This window comes from Phoca vitulina, unplaced genomic scaffold (assembly GCF_004348235.1).
Source record: "Phoca vitulina isolate PV1807 unplaced genomic scaffold, GSC_HSeal_1.0 scaffold47, whole genome shotgun sequence".
NCBI lineage: Eukaryota > Metazoa > Chordata > Mammalia > Carnivora > Phocidae > Phoca > Phoca vitulina.
In genome coordinates this window covers 6,628,445-6,649,636 of record NW_022589750.1, presented here as the reverse complement: position 1 = coordinate 6,649,636, position 21,192 = coordinate 6,628,445, and the positions used below count along the sequence as shown (strand labels likewise).

General features: G+C 41.9%; 1 protein-coding gene and 1 pseudogene across 4 annotated transcripts in view; both read right to left on the bottom strand.

Moving 5' to 3' along the window:
* The window catches only part of ARHGAP44 (Rho GTPase activating protein 44), a 160,967-nt gene that overhangs the window by 128,534 nt on the left and 11,241 nt on the right, over positions 1-21,192 (bottom strand). The window lies entirely within an intron of this gene.
* LOC116649274 lies at positions 9,677-12,876 on the bottom strand (annotated as a pseudogene). The gene has a single exon (XR_004302653.1). The product of XR_004302653.1 is annotated as a 40S ribosomal protein S27-like (transcript).

The following is a 21,192-nucleotide window of genomic DNA, read 5'->3' as shown; positions in this document are numbered from 1 at the left end:
CAATACATTCAAACTCTATGGAGAAAGCGCCAAAAGGGGATTAAATAATGATATATGCCATGATCTGAAAAGTTAGATGAACATAACCCTCTGCCTTAAAGGCCCAATAAAGCAAGGAAATAAAGTGTGTGACTGAGTGTCAGGAATTGGGAGAAGAAAGTGTACTCAAGCTAATACTTAGGAAGATTCACCTGGCATTGCTGGCTACAGCAGGTTGAAGTTGGGAGAATATAGTGGTAGAAACAACCAATAATAGATCTATTATTATGCATGAGCTCATGAGGGCTTGTTGGAAGAAATGGAAAAATAAAAGGATCAATTTTGAGGGACCAAATTTTCAAGAAAGAACCAAGAAAATCTTGTAATTGAATGGGAACGGTGGGGGTGGAAAAGTCAAGGATGACTCCAAGCATTCTTGTCTCACTGTCTGGCACCAATGACAGAAATAGAAAACTCTGGAGACAGGGCCAGAATAAGTTTGGGTTTAGAAACAGAAAATTCAGCACAATGTGCTTCTGTAGCCAAAATGGCCAATAAAATCGAAGTGCATTGGGAAATAAAAATGCAATTATCTCCTCAAATAAAGTCATGGTCCAGTTACACAGGGACAAAGTTGGCTCTGGTTACTACACCCAAGAAAACAGGAAAAAGACACAAAGAGGAAGACCAGAGAAGAGTAAATCAAATGGTTAAGTCAAATGGCTGATAAAGCTTCCTTATGAGACTCCTTAAGAAAATTTGTAAAGAAACAAGCTAAGAAGGGTGCCTGGGTGACTCTGTCCGTTAAGCATCTGACTCTTGATTTCAGCTCAGATCATGAACTTACGGTCATGGGATTGAGTCCAACATCAGGCTCTGCACTCAGCGGGGAGTCTGCTTGAGGATTCTCTCCCTCTCCCTTTGCCTCTCCCCTTGCATGCTTATGACCACTCTCTCTCAAATAAATAAATCTTTTTTAAAAAAGTAACAAGCTAAGAGGGACTACATGAATTACAAAGAAGAAAATTTGTCAAAAATCAGAGATATTTCTTGTATCAAAAAAGTGTTTAGCAGAAAAATATTTTAGAATGAATGCAAAGAATGACTCTGAAGAACAGTGCATGCAGCTATGAAATGCATTACCCCCACTGGTGTTGGCTACAGGTAGAAAAATCTAGAAATCCAACACTCCCAAACCCATTCAATCAATATTTATTGAGAGCCTTCTACTGATCATACAATGTTGGGCTAAGACAGACACAGTCCCTGTGATGGTTAATTTTATGTGACAACTTGGCTACGCAATGGTATCCAGTTTTGGGTCAAACATCAGTCGAGGCGTTGAAGGTATTTTTTAGATGTGAATAACATTTGAATTAGTAGACTTTAAGTAAAGCAGATTATGCTCTGTCTTGGTCCATGCGGGCTGCTGTAACATAATACCACAGACTAGATGGCCCTACAAACAAGAGAAATTTATTTCTCACAGTTCTGGAGGCTAGAAGTCCATGATCAAGGTGTCAGCAGATTCTGTGTCTGGTGAGGGCCCACTTCCTGGTTCACAGATGCTGTCTTTTTACTGTGTCCTCATGTTCTAGAAGAGGACAGGAATCTCTCTGGGGTCTCTTTTATAAGAGCAATAATCCCATTATGATGGCTCCAGCCTCATCTCCTATCACCTCCCAATGGTTCCACCTCCAAATACCAACACACGGGGGAATAGGTCTCAACGCATGAATTTTGGGAGAACACAAACATTCAGCCTACAGCACTCTCCATAATGTGGGTGAGCCTCCTCCAATCAGTTGAAAGTCTTTAGAGAAAAGACTGAGGTCCCCTGAGGAAGAATGAATTCTGCCTCAAGATTGCCTTCAGACTCAAGACTGCAATATCAACTATCCCCTGTGTCTCCAGCCTGCCGGCCTGCCCTACAGATTTCAGACTTGCTAGATCCCACCATCACATGTGCCAATTCCTTAAAATAAATCTCTCTCTTGTCTACATGCATACATCCTATTGGTTCTGCTTCTCCGGAGAACTCTGATGAAAACAATCCTTAATGTCATAAAAAGATAGTAATCAAATTACTCTACAAATGAGTATATATTTGGGAACTAAGAGAAGCCTAAAAAAACTAGGGTCAAACACTATGGGAAATCTTCACCAAAAATGATATTTTAGCCAAGATTCTAGAACAATAGCATATGCGTAGGCAACAGGGATCGGGGGGCAGAGAGCAGTGCAAGCAGAAGGCAGAACAGTGCAGAAGCAAAAGGAGGGAGGGAGGAAAGGAGGTTTCAGAGGTACATCAAGACCAGACTGTGAAGAACCTTTTATGGACATTGTAAAGCTTTTAGTCATTACCTTCAGAGTGATGTAAACAGCACTAAAAAAATAATAATAATAGCCTGGGGATGACATCAGATCTGCATTTTGAAGACTATGAAAGCTACTGTATAAGAAACAGTGAGAGGAGACCAGAGTACATGATGGCGAACTGGAAGGAAGAGGTGGTATGATGGTTTGAATGCCTGTGTCCCTGCAAAATTCCTATGTTGAAATCCTAAGTCTCAAAGATGATAGTATTAGGAGGTGGAGCCTCTGGGAGGTGCTTGGGTCATGAAGGTGGAGTCTTCATGAATGAGATTAATGTTCTTATAAAAAGAGGTTCCAAAGAGATCCTTAGCCCCTTCCACCATGTGTGGACATAGCAAGATGGTGCCGCCCGTGAACCAGGAAGAGGGTGCTCACCAGAACCTGACCAGGCTAGTATCTCAGTCTTGGATTTGCAGCCTCCAGAACTGTAAGAAATAAATTTCTGTTGTTTATAAGCCACCCGGACTATGGTATTTTATTACAGTAGCCCCAACTACTAAGACAGGTGGGGTCAAGGTATCTGACCAGTCCAACTGGCCAGATGGTGATGGCAGACACTACAATAGGGAAGCCCAGGCAGAAGATTATGAAATAAGCCTTGGAAACGTTGAGTATGAGGTACACCTTTGAATATTCCACTGGAGATGTCCCCAGGACTTCTTTTCTGGATATTAACCTCATAAGAGGTTTCCCTGCTTCCACTCTTGCCTCTGTTTATTCTGCACATACCAAGAAGAAGACTGATCTTTTTAAAAAGACAGTAAAATCCTACTACTCCTTTGCTCAAAATTCAAACTCTTTTCCATGGCATAGAAAGTCCTGTGGATCTGCTATTGCAGCTCAAAGAGGACTATGAGAAGTGTGAGTCATCTGCACAGAATGATCACCGAAGCCAAGGGCATGAAGGAAATTGCATAGGGAGAGATTATAGAATGATCCATGAGGAAATCCATTATTTCCTGCAATGGAGACAGATAAGGAATGGCCAGAAAAACAGGAAGAGCCCCAGCAGAATATGGTATCACGGAAGCCAAGGAGGATAAAAAAACCTTTTGAGAAAAAGTGATCAACAATACCAACTGCTGCTGAAAAAATAATAAAGACTCAAAGATGCCCGTGAAATTTAGCAATATGGAATCTGCTGCCTCTTTGGTACCTTACTGAGTTCAGGCAGAAAGGTGTGGGTAAGGAATAAGGCCAGAAGCCAGATAAGGTGGGATACAGAGTGAATGTGAGGCCAAGTAATGGAGACATTGAATACAAACAAGTCTTTCCCAAAAATCTGGAGAGGAGAGGTAAGTGGGGGTTGGAGAGGGTCAAGGGAAGTTTTGTTGCTGAGACAGAAGGGACCAACATGTTCAAATGTTGGTGGAACCAACTACTTGAAAGAGGAATTGAATACACAGGAGAGAGAAGGGATATTTGCTAACATGAAAAGGTTCAGGAGGAGATATGACCCAGAGCAGAGATTGAAGAATAGGAAAAAGACAGAAAATAGGACACCTCCTCCATTAGGAAGAGAGAAATCTTTAGAGATTTAGGTGATCTTTGACTTCCCAATGGAAAATGAGATTATCCCATCCATCTAATAGAGCTTCAATTTCCTCTAGAAAGTAGGTGAGGGTGGCCATGAGAGAAAGTGTTGGAAGGCGGAAGTTTGAGGGAAGTAGAAAAAGAAAGGAATACCATTGTTTTGGAGAATGAAGAAATGGATCTGGCAAATGGTAGGATTCAGAGGCACCAATGGGGGCCCACTGGAGTTGGGTGGTAAAGAACTCAGAGAACCAACTTGCCTTGTTGAGCCACTTCCTCCAGCAGGGTTTATCTCCTTAGGTGCAGGCACAAAGATCATACGAAGTACTTCAAGAGCGTTTGATGGTCAAGTTGATTAAAAGTATTAAGGGAATCTGGGACTCTGAAGATTCATTTTATCACAAAGACAATCACGCCCTCCCAAGAAACAACCTGTTGGTGATTATCCATTGTCAAGAGCGATTGCCAGACAGAGCAGTACTCTATGTTAGAGAATCACACCAAGTTGTAGATTTTACCAAGGCAGATTTCTGAGTTAAGAGATCCTGTGGATGAAAGAAGACAGAAAGCAAAATCTATCCGTGTAGTGCAGCAGATGTTGTTATGAATAAAGAGTGGTACATTTGTTGCAGTTGATGAACCTACACTGATGCATCATTAGCATCCAAAGTCCATAGTTTACATTAAGATTCATTCTTGGTATTGTATATTGTGAGTTTGGACAAAGGCCCAACTCAATGATGACATATATCCATCATTATAGTAACATACAGTGTTCTTTCACTGCCTTAAAAATACTCTGTGCTCTGCCTATTCATCCCTCCTCCTCCTCCTCCAAATACCTAGCAACCACTGATCTTTTTACTGCCTCCATAGTTTTGCCTTTTCCAGAACATCATATAGTTGGAACCATAATATGTAGCCTTTCCAGATTGGCTTCTTTCACTTTTTGACTATTCTAACAGGTATGCAGTGGTATCTCATTGTTGTTTAATTCACATTTCCCTAATAACCTGTGACATGAAGAATCTTTTCATATGCTCATTTGCCATCTATATATCTACTTTGGTGAGGTGTCTGTTAAGATCTTTGGTCCCATTATTTCACGGGGTTGTTTTCTCTATTGTGAGTTTTAACAGTTCTTTATATATTTTGGATAACAGTCCTTTATCAAATGTGTCTTTTGCAAATATTTTCTCCCAGTCTGTGGTTCATCTTCTTGTTCTCTTGACATTGTTAAGATAATAAAAACGATAACTTTCATTTTGTCAAAATTAAAAGCTTCTGTCCATCAAAAGACATTAAGAAATTGGAAAAAGCAAACAACTAGCAGAACGCGTTCTTAATAATGTAAAAAAAAGGACTTCTTCCAAAATATATAAATAACCCCTACAAATCAATAATGAAGAGTCACAGAATCTAAGTATGCACAAAAGATTATACAGACATTTCATACTGTCAAGAGAACTTCTGCAGAGCAGAAAATTTAATTTTCATAAAGTCCAGGTTATCAGTTATTTCTTTCATGGATCATGTCTTCAGTTTTATATCTAAATAGTCAGGGGGTGCCTGGGTGGCTCAGTCAGTTAAGCGTCCAACTCTTGATTTCAACTCCGGTCATGATCTCAGGGTCGTGAGACTGAGCCCAGCATTGGGCTCTGTGCTCAGTGCAGAGTCAGCTTGAGATTCTCTCTCTCCCCCCGCCCCCCCCACTTGTACATGGGCTCTCTCTCTAATAAATAAATTAAAAGCAGCCACTCTGGAAAACAGTATGGAGGTTCCTCAAAAAGTTGAAAATAGAGCTACCATACAACCCAGCAATTGCACTACTGGGTATTTACCCTAAAGATACAAATGTAGGGATCTGAAGGGGTAATGTGCACCCCGATGTTTATAACAGCAATGTCCACAATAGCCAAACTATGGAAAGAGCCAAGATGTCCATCGACAGATGAATGGATAAAGAAGATGTGGTATATATATATACAATGGAATATTATGCAGCCATCAAAAGGAATGAAATCTTGCCATTTGCAACGACGTGGATGGAACTGGAGGGTATTATGCTGAGCGAAATAAGTCAATCAGAGAAAGACATGTATCATATGATCTCACTGATATGAGGAATTCTTTTTTTTTTTTTAAAGATTTTATTTATTTATTTGACAGAGAGAGACACGGCGAGAGAGGGAACACAAGCAGGGGGTGTGGGAGAGGGAGAAGCAGGCTTCCCGCAGAGCAGGGAGCCCCATGCGGGGCTGGATCCCAGGACCCTGGGACCATGACCTGAGCTGAAGGCAGACGCTTAATGACTGAGCCACCCAGGCACCCCGAGGAATTCTTAATCTCACGAAACAAACTGAGGGTTGCTGGAGTGGTGGGGGGTGGGCGGGATGACGTGGCTGGGTGATAGACATTGGGGAGGGTATGTGCTATGGTGAGCGCTGTGAATTGTGTAACACTGTTGAATCACAGACCTGTACCTCTGAAACAAATAATACATTATATGTTAAAAAAAAGAAGAAGAAGAAGATAGCAGCAGGGGAAAAATGAAGGGGGGGAAATCGGAGGGGGAGATGAACCATGAGAGATGATGGACTCTGAGAAACAAACTGAGGGTTCTAGAGGGGAGGGGGGTGGGGGGATGGGTTAGTCTGGTGATGGGTATTAAAGAGGGCACGTACTGAATGGAGCACTGGATGTTATACACAAACAATGAATCATGGAACACTACATCAAAAACTAATGATGTAATGTATAGTGATTAACATAACATAGTAAAATAAAAATAAATAAAAATCTTAAAAAAAAATAGTCATGCCATACCTAAGGTCATCCAGGTTTTCTCTTGTTATCTTCTAGTAGTTTTATAGTTTTGCTCTCTTACTCATTTTTGTGTTCTCATGATAGTGCCAGGCACACAGTATAGAGTCAATAATAGTTTAATAATGCATTTCCCAGGTCATAATGTGAAGGTAAGTCTTAATGAAACAGTTTTCACCCTCCATAACTAGTAACTTTTTCTTTTTTTTTTAGTGGAAGTTTTTAAATGTGTTATAAAATATTGAGTAGTTAACAAAAGATTTAAAACATGTAAAAGATGGGTAAAATGCAACAGAAACAGTCCAGAAACAGACCCGCATATACTGTCCATTGACTTGTGACAGAGAGATTAAGTGTAATACAATGAGGAAAGGATGGACTTTTCAATACATGGGGCTAGGGAAATTGGGTATCCATCTAGAAAAGAAAGATAAAATTGACCCCTATGTTAAAACACACTCAGATACTTATTTAAGGTGGGTTATAGACCTATGAAAGGTACAATAATTAGCAAGAAAATACAGAATAATATTTTGTTCTATGGGATAGGCAATGATTTCTTCAACAGGATACAAAAACTACTAACCCTACAAGAAAAAATGATAATGTGTATTTTGTCAAAATTTAAAACTTCCATCCATCAAAAGACATTAATAAAGTAGGAAAAACAAACAATAGCTGGCATAATGTTACTAATACAAAAGATTTCTATCCAAAATATATAAAGAACACCTACAGATCAATAATGAAGGGATACAGAATTTAAGTATGGGCAAAATATTATGCAGGCATTTCACAAAAGAAGGTATTTGAGTGCCCAATAAGCTCACGAAAAGGTTTTGACATCTTTTCTTGTTAGTGAAATGCAAAATAAACCCAAATGAGATACCACTACACACCCAGTAAGTGATAAAAATCCAAAGGACTGGCAATACCAAGTATTGATATAGGTAAGAGAGTAACTGGACTCATACATAACTGGTGGGTGTAAAATGATACAAACACTTTGGAAAAATGTTTGACAGTTTTTTATAAAATTGACCAACATTTATACTCGTGGGTATGTATCCAAAGAAACAAAAGCATATGTTCACAAAAATATATAAGAATGTTCAGAGCATATATTTTCAGAAAAGCCTAAAACTGGAAATAATCCAAATGTCCACCAGTAGGTGAATAATAAACAAATTATGGTGATAGTTGAGCAAGGGGAATACTAAAGAGGAAGATACATACAACAACATGGATGAATATCAAAAGTAATACATTGAGAGAAGCCAGACACAAAACAGGAGATGCTACATGATTTATGTGAGGTCCAATTGTTCCAACACCATTTGTTGAAAAGACAATAATTTCTCCATCAAACTACCTCTTCATCTTTGCCCAAAATCAACTGACCAAATTTGTGTGAGTCTTTTTCTGGATTCTCTCTTCTGTTCAACTGATCTAAGTGTATATGTCTTCATCAGTACCTTAGATGATGATTATAGTAGCTTCATAGTAATTATTAAAATTGGGTAGTGTGATCCCTCCAATGATATTCTTCTTTTTCAAAATTGTTTTCAATACTCTAGTTCCTTTGCCTTTCCATGAAAATTTTACAGTTAGATTGTCTGTATCTACAAAAATATCTTGCTGAAATTTTTATTGAAATTGCATTAAACCTATAGATCAATACAAGGGAGAACTGACATCATAACTAAATTGAGTCTTGCAATCTTGAATACAATCTGTCTCCCCATTTATTTAGATCTTTAATTTCTTTCATCACTATTTTGTAGTTTTCAGTATACGGATCCTACATATGTTTTACTAGATTTATCTAAAGTTTGTTTTCTAAATTTTACTTCCAATTGTTCACTGCAAGTATATAAAAATACGACTGACTTTTGTAAGTTCATTTTGCAACTTGAGACTTTGATAAGTTCACTTACGAGTTCTAGGAGCTTTGTAATAGATTCCTCAGTATTTTATTTTATATACAATTTGAGTTCCTAATATAATCATGAATAGATTTTAATTTTGTCATAGGCTTTTTTTTTTTTTTTTTTTGGTCATATGCTTTTGCTGTACCAGTTGATATGAGTATTTGTTTTTTCTTCTGTCATTTAATGTGGGAGGTTACACTGATTTGTGAATTTGGACCAATCACATATTCCTGAGATAAACCCTACTTGGTCATAGTGTATTATTCTTTTTATATATTGCTGCATTTGATTTGCTGATATTTTGAGGATTTTTGCATTTATATTCATGAGGGCTGTGGTCTGTGGTTTTCTTGTAATGTCTATGCCTCGTTTTGTTATCAGGGTAATGCTGTGTCCTTCACAAACTAGGCAGGGAGTGTTCTCTTCTATTTTCTGAACAAAATTGTGTAGAACTGATGTTATTTCTTTAAATGTTTTGTAGCATTCACCAGTGAAACCATCTGGACCTGCAGTTTTGTTTTTGGAAAGAATTCAATTTCTTTATAGATGTAAGACTATTCCAGTTATCTGTCTCTTTAGTGAATTTTGGTAGTCTGTGGCTTTCAAAGAGTAAGTACAGTTCAAGTTGTGCAAGTTATGTGCAGAGTTGTCTGTAGTATTTTTTAATCCTTTTAATGACCTGTCGAGTCAGTAGTGATAGCCTCTTTTATTCCTGATAGTGGTCATCTCGGTCTTATTTTTTTTCCCTAGTTGGTTTTGTTAGATCAACTGTATTGACCTTTTCAGAACATCATCTTTTAGTTTCATTTATCCTCTCTACTACTTTGGTATTTCACTGATTACCAATCATCTCTTTATTCTTTATCACGTCTTTGTTTAATTTGGTTTTATTTTGTATTTTTTCTATTTTCTTAAGGTAAAAGCTTAGATTATTGATTAGAGACTGTTCTTCTTTTCTTTCTTTCTTTCTTTTTTTTTGTATCCAAAATCTGTTTATTGGGATAGTTTCCCACTCATGTTGATTCATGGTGCTTTTAGTGCTGCTTTCATCTGAAGAAGCATCCTTCTGTAAGCCTTGCTTTTCCTCCTGTGGGCTGGCAGAGGACAATGGAGCAGCAAACACAAAACTACCATTTGTGTGTGGCTAAAGATGGTGGTGACTTTGTATCATCCCAGGCACCTCACATCCATGAAGTAGGAGTTGGGGCTCTGCACCAGGCACTTCTTGTGCTTTCTCTTCTCTTCCAGGGATGGGGACAGGAGGTCCTTCATGAGGGGCATGTTCCCGTGGGGGAAGTCATCACCACCAGAAAGTGACTGTTCTTGTAATATAAGCATTTAAGGCTATTAATGCCCCTCTAAGTTTAGGGGCATCCCACAAATTTTGATGTGTTGTGTCTTCATATTCATTCAGAACATTTTTAAATTTCCCATGAAATCTCCTCTTTGGCTTATGGATTGTTTAGAAATGTATCATTTAACATCAGGATTTTTTTAGTTATCTTTCTGTTACTGGTTTCTACTTGAATTCAATCATACTTTATATGATTTCAAAATTTTTAAGATTTATTTTATGACCCAGGTATGGTCAAACTTGATGAGTGTCTCAGGGGCACTTGAAAAGAATATGCATTCTTGGAGCACCTGGGTGGCTCACTCGGTTGAGTGTCCAACTCTTGATCTCAGCTCAGGTCTTGATCTCAGGGTCGTAAGTTTAAGCCCTGCACTGGGCTCTATGTCTGGGCTTGGAGTGTACTTAAAGAAAGAATATACATTCTCTTGTTATTGGGTGGAGTTTTCTACAAATGTCAATCAGATCCAGTTCCTTTATAGTGTTATTTGGTTCTTCTATATTCTTGTTAATTTGCTGTCTACTAATTTTATTAATAACTGAGAGTGGAGTATTGAAGTCCCCATGTAGAACTGTGGATTTGTCTACTCCTTTCAGCTCTATCACTTCTTTCTGCATGTATTTTGAACCTCTATTCTCAGGGTGCATACACATTTAGGTTTATTAGGTCTTCTTTGATGAATGGAACTTTTTTATCGTTATGTACTGTCTTTTTGTATCCCCGAAATTTTCCTTGATCTGAAGTCTACTGCATCTAATATTAATATATTTACTCCTTTCTTCTGAATGGGGCAACCCTGATAAACTCTTATTATTATTTATTTTCAGGGTTTTGGGGGTTTCCACATAGATAGTCATACCTGAAAATAATTATAAAGTTTCTTTCCAATTTTCCTAGCTTTTCATCATATTTAGGAACTTTTTATGACTTATTTATTCTTAGAATGGCAAGGATAGATATGTACCATTGCTACCCTAATATAATCCCTCATCACATTCTACTCAAGTTACAACTTACTCCTTTTTTAGCCTAAATGCTTATGCAGCAGTTTTAGCTAAGGGCTGTATGGTTACTTTTATGCCTTTTCAGTTGGAGAAGGTTGTGTTCCTTGCTCAAACGCACAGCTTAGGATGAATCAAAGAGTTTCGGTGACAAAGAAAACCATTACCTAGCTGCCCAAATCTGCCTAAAAATCCAGAGGCTCAACCAGATTTGCCTTCTACTCTCTTTGTTGGCCTCCTACATTCTAGGCTGCCCCTTTTCAATCTACCCATACACAGCAGCTAACATGCTGTTCCAAGGACAACCGTACCTAGTAACCCCACTTCTGCTTTTTGAGGGCCTGCAGTAACTCCTCATTGCCTAACAGACCACATTCCATGGCTCCCCAACGCCAGTCTCCCCCAGTACCTGACTTTCCACCAAGCTCCACGACACACACTCCCTTCTACAAAGTGCCCCTATTCCCACTCACTGTGCAAACAACATCCACTCCCACCTGCGCATGCTTGGTCTCCTTCCTACCCACTGTCTGCTCTTCTTCCTATTTAACTCTGAACTGCTCTCAAAGGCTCCCTTTCAAGTTGCACCTCCTCCAGGACGCTTCTCAAGCAACAAAAGGAAAGAGAATTTCAGAGCATTTCGGCGTTCTTTGTATCTGGCCATGGCCAGTTCGGGACTGGGTAGTGCCTGGATTCAACTGGGTTCTACTGTGCCGAACTTGAGCAAATCTCTTACCTTCTCTTGACTAGTCTGTGCTCCTATAAAATGGAGTCAAGGGGGCTCCCACTGCACTGAGTTTACACATTTACCATTGTCCTCATGATCATTCCACTCCCACTCCAAATCTTTCTGACCTTTGACTCAGCACCTCTTGGTTGCATGCTACATTCTCTTGCTAATCCTTCTAGACGGATCTACCCCATCAGGACTATTTCTGTATTTTTCTCAATATTGAACACAATAAACATTTATTGAATAGGAGGGGAAACTGCTTATTTCTCTCACAGAATAGATATAAGGGGGGTGTGTTTGCAAGGAAACCCAACAGGCACATTCTAAATGCCTCGAGGATAACCACTAAGGGAGCACTGCTTCTCCTCCCTCCTCTATTATATTCCACAGAATCCAAGGAGACTGGGGACAATCAAGACAGGCAGGACAACAATCTTCTTAAAAATCAAAGAACAACCTGCAGCAGAGTCCTTTATCCTCACTTTTCTGTAAAACCAGGAGATGCAGAGTAAGGCTAGGTGGGAAGGGTTTCATTGGAAACACAACCAGGGTTTCCAATGCAGTAGGGGTAGGTGGGGTGGGGAAGGAAGTTGAATGGCTTTCTAACAACAATCTGACCCTGATGGTTAACCGTGATTCAGGATATCTACCACTTTAAGATTTGTGGAAAGTAAAGGAGGTCTTAAAAAAAAAAAAAAAAAAAGGTAAAGAGAAAGAAGAAATCAAAAGTAAAAATAAGGAAAGAGCGGGACATAATAAAGGAATACAGAAAGCAGGAAGGGTACCAAGCTGGAGGAGCATACCAGATGGAAACAAAGAATGAATATGCACATGTATGTGCACATATTCATATTTACATATGAACTTCCTTGTCTTTCACTCCAGCCTCTGTAGCTGCTCAAGGTACAGAAAAGTTATAAAACAATCTTTGTAGGTTTATGCACAATGACAGGATTGGGTGTGTGACTTGGCATGCCCCACCCCCATTCAAGAGAGGGTGTATCAGGATCTGAAAGACCCCAGTGAGGTGGTGCACTCTACAAATATTAGGCTTATCAAAAAGGGCATTAAAAGCCTAACAAACATTGTCTAGATAATTATACTTTTAGCCAGCAATAAAAATACAAAATGCAGGGGCGCCTGTGTGGTTCAGTCAATTGAACGTCTGACTCTTGATCTCAGCCCAGGTCTTGATCTCGGGGTCATGAGTTCAAGCCCCATGTTGGGCTCCACAGTGGGCATAAAATGCAGTCAATAACTCTGACAGAGAAGGAAGCAACTGCCCTTCTGAATGTTGAGGAGAAATCCCAAAACCTGACACCCAAGACCTGAGGTCCAGATGCTTGTGAGCCACGGACAGGAGTGATTTGAGTGAGTGAGCCCCATTCCATACTGACACCCTCAGTCACCTGGACCAGGAGAAACGTCAGCTTCTCTGTGGCATTCTGGGACAAACTTGTCCACAGGAGGGTCTTGGTGGAGGAGGGCCCACCTTCCCGTGACCATGCTTTTGTGCATGCTGAACTGTGCATGATGGTTTCTGCAGGTCCTTATGGCGTGCAAAGCAAATTCCCATCACAAGAGAGAGTGAGCAGAAAGGTGCACAGCAGCACAGAGATGTGACCACAGCCTTGGTCAACAGCGACAGGTAAGGAAGCCTAACTGTCCATTGAGCCCACGGGCCCAGGTCTGTTTGCATGAAAACTGCTGCTGTGTAATGAGTGGATCGAGAAAACCAATACTCCAGATACACAGAGAATGTTCTAGAACACAGTTATGGCTGTGACTTGTCAAGTCTGTGGCTTCTATTAAGAGAAATAAGGTATTTCAAAATGCAAAAGCAAGGTCCCTTAGAATAGTAACTTGTTTTGAAAAAGAGTTAAGACTGGCTCACACGTGCAGGGAGAAATGCAGTCTCCCTCTGTCTTCTGTTCCCAAATTACCAAGAGGGACTGTTGGCAACTTTTTAATAGTCTTCCAGAGACATTGTATGCATTTACAAGCATGGTAACTGTGAGTACTTGGGAGCCTAATCACCTACCATACACTAAAAACTTAGGTCGAATACCACACGAGGTGTTCTGCGTCTTGTTCTTTGCCTTTGTTGGTGTATCATGCAGATGGCTGCATATTGGTGCATTTAGATTTGATTCACACAGTGTTTTGTCTGTACATGTCTCTTAACCTAATTAATGAGTTAATAATTGAAGAATACATTCTATATGCATCCAGATTAATATCTTAGATTTGTGTGTGCACTTCGCTACCTTAAATCTTCATGTCCATCATTCCCTCATCTCCTTCTGTCAGAACCCCATGCTTCCTTCCAGGGTCCAACTTACACCACTTTTTGCTTCTTGAACCCTGATTTACGACTGAAGCCGTAAGTGACTGTCCCATCGTCCCAATCATTCTGACATTTCATACCATCTTAGGGTATTCATAAAAACCAGCCTCAAATAGTCACAATATGTTCTGTCTTATTTTCCCTACTGGAGTAAAGGGCCTTGAGGGCAAGATTATCTGACTGACTTATCTCTCTTGGCCTCAAGACCCTCACACCACCGTGCTTGGCACAAAGCAGAGAGAAAAAAAAATAGTGCTTGTGCAATGAGAAATGCGTGCTTCGTGGGTGTTGTGGGTTGAAGTGTGTCATCCCCTGAGAAGACAGGATGAAGTCTTAACCACAGGAACCTCAGAATGTGACCTTAGCTGGAAACGGGGTTCTTACAGATAGAGGTATGATGAGGTTGTACTCAAGTAGGTGGACCTTAATCCAATATGACCGGGGTCCTTATAAGTAGAGACGAGACATACTGAGAGAAAGACGTGGGAACAGAGGCAGAGACTGGAGGGATGTGTCTATAAGCCCAAGAACACCCAAGGAGTGCTGGCAACACCAGAAGCTAAGAAAAAGTCCTGACACTTTTTCCCTGATACCAACCAGTTGTCCTACAATTCGATTCCATTCTGACACTAACCACCCAGGGTTAGCACAGACCCCACGAGTTAAGGCCAAAGTACTTCCCAGGATTGCCCCTACCTCAGAGGCCAGCCACAAGTTTCGGCCGTCCCCAAACCATCCATAAATCTGCCTAGCTGGCTCCAAATTCAGCACTTCCTGCAACCCAGTCAGGTCCCATAACCCATTAGAACGACTCACAGAACTCACCAAAAGCACTATACTTGGGAGTATAATTTTATGTGCATGGATAAAGGTCACAGCTCAGGAACAACCCAACGAAAGACATGCACAGGGCAAGGTCTGGGATGGGCCGGGGAGCTAGGTCAAGTTTCCATGACCTCTCCTCATGGAATCTAGGTGCCTTTCCAGCACATCAGTGTGCTCCCCAGCTAGGAAGCTCTACGGAACTTCAATCCCCAGAGCTTTTCTATAGGGTTTCATTACGTGGGCATGAAGGAGGAAGTCACTGGCCACAGCACTGAACTCTGCCTCCCCTCACTTCCCTGGAGGCTGTGCTGGCCCAAAGTTCCAACACTTTAATTATGTGGTTGGTCTTTCTGGTGACTAGAACCCACCCCAAAGCTATGTAGGGGCCCTGCCACGAAGTCACTTCATTAGCATGAGAAAGCACAACTATCACTCCAGAAATTCCAAGCATTTTTTAAAATCTCTGTGCCCAGAACTAAGGACAAAGAGAAGATACTCTTTATTATACCACAGCAAGGAACAGATTCTCCGGGAGAGCCTTCAGAGGGAGCCTGGCTCTGCCCACACCTTGATTTTGGCCTTTTGGCCTCTAGAACACTGAGAGAATCGTTTGGGGTTGTTTTAAGCCACTCATTTGTGCTAATCTGTTATAGAACTGTAGGAAAGTAACACAATGGGTGAAGCAAGGCTTTCCTTTCTGGGTAACACTCTATCTTAAAATGGGGGCTACCAATGTATTCCCCTTGCTTCCGGCCCATCTAGTATTTCCTGCCACCCCTCCCCCCAGGCCATTCTTCAGCCCTGGGCTCTTCTCAGCACTCCCCCCATTCCCAAGCTTCATTTCTACCCACCTGCTGAGGATTCCCAGCTCCACCTCCCAGACCTCTCTCCCAAGCTCCAGCCCCTCATCCTAGCTGCCCACTGACTCCCCCATGCCCTTCTCTTGGGCTCCCTCTCAGTGACTGGCATCCACATCCACTTGGCCCAAACCCAAACCTCAGCAGCAGCTTATTTCCTGCCACTCCCCCAAGTCCTACCAAGGTCCCCTGACTCAACGTCTTCGATATCTCTGGAACCTCTGCAGATCCCGCCTCCTCATGGCCACAGATCTGCTCCAGATGCCCAACATCTCACTGGGATGACCAGCTAGTCTCCTAATCAACAGTTATCATCTCCTAATTAGTGGCTCCACACCAGGTTTGCTCCCCTCCGTTTGGTTCTCCACTCTGCATCCAGACTCGTCATTCCAAAACCCAAATCTGACCTTGCTACTCCTCTGTTTAAAGTAACAACAACAGCATCTTACACTCACTGAGGTCTGCTCCATCCCAGAAACTATTTTAAGTACTTTATTGTATTAATTCATTTCAAACAATATCATAAGCCAGGAATTATTAATATTCCACTCTGCAAATAACACAATTGAGGCTTATAAAACCTCAGTGACTGGCCTATAGTTTTGCAACTTGTACATGATGGAGGCATGATATAAACCTCAGGACCCAGGCTCATAACCCAAAGACTATGGGGAAAGGTCAAACGATCACTCAGTAATTTACCCCTGGTCCTTAGGTAAAATCCCAATCTACTGAATCATGTCTTAGAAGTAGGGTAATTATAAAGTTTGCTCAGGTGTTTACCTGCTGCCCTGGCCCTATTAATTCTGTAGTCACTCTCAGAGGTGTCCTTGTCTGGGCAAGAGAGTCATCTGATTTATAAACCTCATCCCTACTCCCAGTGACATTCCAAACACAGAGATCTTACTTTACTTCCTTGAAGGAGCCACCCCCTACATCCCTTGGCATTCATACACATCATCTCCACTTGCCTTTTCCTAACAGTGCCTCTCCCTTCAGGTGTCACCTTGCAGGACTTCCTCCCAAACCCCACTCCAGCCAAACCCAGTGATGTTCTCCTGGTTCCACGAACAACTCCCCTCTCGTCCAAGCCCCACCTTCTGGTAATGGCTTGTTTACTTGTTTTTCCCACTCTCATGCTTCTAGCACAAGATATGGCACATGGTAGATACAGCGGACACTGTTCCCCTTCAGGAATGAAGATCTTATTCCCCAGCTGCTGGGAAGGCAGCCAGATGACCAGCCTCGGCTGTCTACCCCTCGACACTGCTTTCCAGGGAAAGCCCAACTCCAGTGACCAATCAATGCAGAGATGTAAGAGCTCAGTCCTTTCTCCCCAACTCAGGACAACGTTGGGGAGACACCCAAGCTCCAGCACCCCACATGGAACCAACAGAGGCCTTTGTTGGGTCCACATCACAGCCTAACTTCCTCTCCCTAGTCCCACTTCCTTTCGTCTCTTCCACAGGTACGGATGCTAACAGCACTTCCTAACAAACATTGTGCATGTTATTTTCAGTATCTGCTTCCCAAGGACCCAACTGCTGACAGTAGGTGGTCAACAGATATCTGTTTGATGAATGCCACCTTTTTAAGATTTTATTTATTTATTTATTTACTATTTAAGAGAGAGAGCAAGAGTGAGAGTGAGAGAGAAGGAGCAGGGGCAGAGGGAAAGAGAGAGGGAGAAGCAGACTCCCTGCTAAGCAGGGAGCTCAACGTGGGGCTCGATCCTGGGACTCGGCAGTCATGACCTGAACCAAAGGCAGACACTTAATCGACTGAGCTACCCAGGCGCCCTGATGAATGGCTTCTTTACTCACTAGGTTGTCATGCCTTACACATTCCTCCCAGCATATGTGACTATGCAGGGGCATGGGTATAAGTCCACTGGTCTTTGCTACTCATAAGTATGATTAGAGAATCATACTTTTGAATTGAAGGCAACCTTTATTAAGGACTAATCCTAAAGCCATGTCCTATTTTTGCTAATAGAATACAATCTTGGGAGATCACCAAGGCACGATTATAAGCCTACAGCTAAACATTTAGCATGGGAAACGTCAATTTTGTGGTGATAAAAAAAAATCCATTCTGGGGCACCTGGGTGGCTCAGTCGGTTAAGCGTCTGCCTTTGGCTCATGTCATGATCCCAGGGTCTTGGGATCGAGCCCCATGTGGGGCTCTCTGCTCAGCGGGGAGTCTGCTTCTCCTCCCTCTGCCCCTTCACCTGCTCATGCGCACTCTCTCTCTAATAAATTTTTTTTTTTTTTTTTTAAAGATTCTGACACCTGTTTGAGCAGCCTCATTTCCAGCACCCTGATAAGGACCGGCTCCTGCTGTTTGCAAAGCACCTTGGACAACACATACAGGACACAGAAGAGTAAGCCCCAGCCCCTGTAAATACAGCTCCCAGTCCAGTGAGGCAAACAGAACCAATGGCGACTAGAATCAAAGCAGGGTGAAAAAAGGGATAAAAGAGGACAAGCACAGTGCCGTGGATGCACAAAGGAAGAAGCAACAGTGGGAAGAGGCAGGACGGCCTGACATCTCCACTGAGCTATGTGCATGAATTTGACAAGGGGCTCTTGAGTCCCTTCCGTATTTTAGACACTGTGCTGGGCATCTGCGGGCTACCTGACTACAAGATGACAACAGACGGATGTATGCAACACCATAACTATACTATAGTGTGCCAAGTTTTATACATCACTATGAACCAGCGCTCTGGAATATAAGAAAACAGTCCTGACAAACAGAAAGGAGAGGCTTGATCAACGGTGAGGAAGATACCGCCAAAGTAAGATTCAAACTTTTTTGACTAACATTCCCCGCGATAACGTGCTACAAACTCTAGTCGAAGGAATGGATGTTCACGGAAAATGGTTTTCCTACTCAAAATGCTGGGTTGAGCAAGCTACGGTGGACACTGCTGCCTACCCAGAATGCTTCGCTCCTTCTCCCTTCCGAACAGAAGTCTGATTTTTGTCCAGGTATCAGTTGCTCCCCTGTGAAGCTCTCCTGACTCAGAAGACGTTTCCCCCTGCCCAACTCCAGCAAGGTTCATAAATGGCTCTAAGCCAGTCTTCATAATCCTACCTCCCCAGCCAGTGACTAATTCAAAGACCCAGGCTGGAGGCCCATCAGCATCCCTTCCCTCCAACCTGTGTTAATGGTCAATAGCACACATGTGAATGAATTGCCTTAGACTGGAGGAAAGGACTCTTATCTTCTCCCATGACTGGAACCCTGTGGATTGCTCTTCGTCTTAGTTCCTTTGAGCTGCGCTAACAGAACCCCGCTGACCGGGGTGGCTTAGAAACAACAGGAATTGATTTCTCACAGTTCTGGAGGCTGGAAGTCCGAGATCCAGATGCCAGCTGATGTGGTGGGGGGCTGTTTTCTGGATCATCTCAGTGCCTTGGTGTTCTCATGGTGGAAGGGACAAAGGAGCTTTCCAGAGCCACTTATCAGGGCATGAATCCTATTCACGATGCTCCACCCTCACCCTCCACAAAGATTCAGACCATGGCACCTCTCTTCCCTCCTGTTTGGTTTATAATCATGGAAGCAGATTACTTCAGCTTCCGCTAACAGCTGTATTCTGAGCAGAAAAAAAAAAAAAAAGCCGATCTGAGGAAGAGGCCAATGCAAAGATGAAGGCAAAGCAATGGAAGACAGCAGATGCCCTGATCACAAGGCATCTGGACTCTCCCTACCTTTGGATGCCCTGTCATCTGAAACAGTTACCTTATAGTTTAAGCTGCTCTGAACTGACACCTGCTACTATAATTCAAGGCATCCTAAGTGATACAAATGATCAACAGTTTTCCTTACTGCGGAACTTCTCAGAGCCTTAAATACAAATGCGGATTGTACATTTCTAAGATGAACCGACAGTGTGTCACATTTCCCACAGTCCTAGCGGTCGCACCCCACCCCCACAGAACAAAACCTGTTAAAAAAGGAAAAGGACATTCTTCTGTCCATGGATTAAAAAATATACTCTGGCCAGTGTTGCAGGAAGTCAGAGAGAGAGATTCAAGGCAAGAACACAAATGAAGGACCTCTGCTCTAGGAACACTCCCTGGTCATTCCAATTCCGCGACTACCCCCATCCTTCCCAATCTCCTCTTCTGCTTAGATGAGCCCGAGTCCATTTCTGGGGCTGCAACCAGAGAACCCTAACCTGCCATGGGGAAACACTTGTCCTCAGCCTCGAGTCATGCAGACAAAGTTTCAAAACGTTCTGTCTTTAGAATTAGCAACCCGAAAAGGCTATTAGCATATCACTCCTAATGACAGACTGTTTTATTCTATAAAATGAGATCTGACATCATGTCCTTTCCAGAGCATAAAGATAAGAAGTTTCCCATGTTTGAAACCAAGGCTCAAGAGAACTTCAAGCATATTTATTTAGACCTTCCAGGGCCCCGAACTTAAAACATCATTATGAGAACTTCCAGCTACATTTTACCTTTGCCCCCTTTTGAGTCCTGGGAGGATTTTTTTTTTTTATAAACATATAAAATGCATGTTTAAAGAATTTGGAATTTTTTTTAAAAGTACAAGCAGCAAGAAATCAAACCACTCATAAGCCTGCCCAGAGATAAATAACCCATGCTAAGCCTTCCAGTCTTTCCTGATTTCCTTCCAGTCTTTTCTATGCAATTTTTTTTTTAAAACACTGTGCAGTCTCAACTCTGTATGCACTTCTGTATCCTGTTTTCTTATCTCAAGCATTTCTCTCAAGCCCTCAAATTTTTGGAGTGTTATGAAAACACTGAGATTCTTAACGATTGTATAGATGTGCCACAATTAATCACTCCACTAATATTGGACATTTACATTTTTCTCCTTTCTCCCCTACTGCAGTTGGTAGAGTACAATGATAAACAACATCCTCCTCCGAGCCAGGGGGTCTGGGAGCAAATCTCAGCTCCCAACAGTGTCACCAGCAGCAACAATGCACCTGCTCTGAGGCTCTGCAGAAAGCAGGGAAACTTCACAACCGACCCTGGGAGTGTGTGAGGATTAAGCAGGACTGTCTGGAAAGCACCACACCAAGTGTCTGTCACGGGGCACGCTCAGTAAAGAGCAGTTATGACCACGAGTGGGTATACACATACGCCTGCAATCACAGTGACATGCACCAGGAGACAGAGCTAAAAGCTCTGTCTGCTTCGCATATTCCTTATTTTTTAAGGTCTCTTTGCTTACTACGTTATGCGGGAGTCTGTAAGGGCTTTGGTGGGTACCCACAATGCTTTCTTTCCACAGCGAGCACAGAGAAGGAAAGAAAGGAAAGAAAGGAAAGAAAGGAAAGGAAGGAAGAAAGGAAGAAAGGAAGAAAGGAAGAAAGGAAGAAAGGAAGAAAGGAAGAAAGGAAGAAAGGAAGAAAGGAAGAAAGGAAGAAAGGAAGAAAGGAAGAAAGA